The following is a 2,095-nucleotide window of genomic DNA, read 5'->3' on the forward strand; positions in this document are numbered from 1 at the left end:
TGCATGACACCTTGGGCAAGTATCTTCTACTATAGCCTCGGGCCTTGTGAGTGGATTTGGTAGACGGAAACTGAAAGAAGCCCGTCATAAATATGTATCATCCTCATCATCGTCTAACATCCGCTTTCCATGCTGGCATGGGTTGGACGATTTGATTGAGGACTGGTGAACCAGATGGCTGCACCAGGCTCCAATCTGATCTGGCAGAGTTTCTACAGCTGGATGCCCTTCCTAACGTCAACCACTCTGAGAGTGTAGTGGGTGCTTTTATGTGCCACAGACACGAGGACCAGTTAGTTGGTACTGGCAATGGCTACACTTCAATAGTGTTTTTTACGTGCCACCTGCACAGGAGTCAGTCCAGCGATACTGGCAACGACCTTGCTCGAATGTTTTGCTCACATGCCACTGGCACAAGTGTCAGTACGGCGATGCTGGTAACGATCACGCTCAAATGGTGCTTTTTACGTGCTACCGGCACGGGTGCCAGATATTTGCTCTGGCAATGATCATGCTCGGATGATGCTGTTAGTGTTCCACTGGCACAGGTGCCAGTCATCGAATTTGGTTCAATTTCAATTTCACATGCCCCAACAGGTCTTCACAAGCAGAGTTTAGTGTTCAATGAAGGGAGGTTGGCATGGTTGCCAGTCGTCAAATTTGGTTCGATTTCGATTTTAATTTCACTTGCCTCAACAGGTCTTCACAAGCAGAGTTTAATGTCCAAAGAAGGGAAGATACACATAAGTGGGATGTCTACACCCCTGGTAAAGGCCACAGGTTATGGTCTCACTTGTCTTGCTGGGTCTTCTCACGCACAGCATATTTCCAAAGGTCTCGGTCACCAATCATTGTTTCGGTGAGGCCTAATGTTCGAAGGTCGTGTTTCACCACCTCATCCCAGGACTTCCTGGGTCTACCTCTTCCACAGGTTCCCTCAACCGCTAGGGTGTGGCACTTTTTCACACAGCTATCCTCATCCATTCTCACCACATGTCCATACCAGCGCAATCATCTCTCTTATACACCACAACTGATGCTTCTAAGGTACAACTTTTCTCTCAAGGTACTTACACTCTGTCAAGTATGCACACTTACATTACACATCCATCGGAGCATACTGGCTTCATTCCTTGCGAGCTTATGCATGTCCTCAGCAGTCATGGCCCATGTTTCACTGCTAAGTAGGATGGCTGTTCATACACATGCATCATCCAGTCTGCCTTTCAATCTGAGCGAGAAGCCCTTTGTCCCCAGCAGAGATAAGAGCTCTCTCAACTTTTCCCAGGCTATTCTTATTCTAGCAGCTACACTTTCAGCGCACCCTCCCCTGCTACTGACTTGGTCACCTAGGTAACAGAAGCTATCAACTACTTCTAGTTTTACTCCCTGGAACGTGACAGAAGTTGTTTTCTGCACATTTCCAGTGTTTATTGCTCCTGAGCATCTGCCACATACAAAAACTATCTTCCTAGTTAGCCTTCCTTTCATATTGCTGCACCTCTTATGTGTCCATAGCTTACACTGGGTACATATTATAGAGTTTCTACCTCCGCCTTTTCTACAGATCGAGCAGGGCCATCTACCTGAAGAGGTTTGTGGTTTGTCTACCTTCCTAGTGATTCAGCAATTAGTGCAAGGGCATCAGCATAGAGGAGCTCCCAGGGGCATCCTGTCTTGAATTCCTCTGTGATTGCCTGGAGGACTATGATAAATAGGAGGACTGAACCTTTGTGGATCCCTACCTTTACCCGGACTGCTTCACTGTACTCGCTGCCAACCTTCACCTTACTGACAGCGTCCCTGTACATGGCTCGCACAGCTCTAACTAACCATTCATCTATCCCTAGTTTCCTCATTGACTACCAGATACGGGATCAGGGGACCCTGTCAAAGCCTTTCTCCATGTCAACAAAAACCAGGTACAGAGGTTTATCCTTGGCTAGGTATTTCTCCTGCAGCTGTCTTACCAGAAATATAGCATCAGTGGTGCTTTTCCCTGGCACGAGCCCAAACTGCATCTCATCTAAACTGACTCTCTCCCTAATTAGTTGGGCTACGAGCCTCTCCATATATATATATATATATATATATA

This window comes from Octopus bimaculoides, chromosome 2 (assembly GCF_001194135.2).
Source record: "Octopus bimaculoides isolate UCB-OBI-ISO-001 chromosome 2, ASM119413v2, whole genome shotgun sequence".
Classification (NCBI taxonomy): Eukaryota; Metazoa; Mollusca; class Cephalopoda; order Octopoda; family Octopodidae; genus Octopus; species Octopus bimaculoides.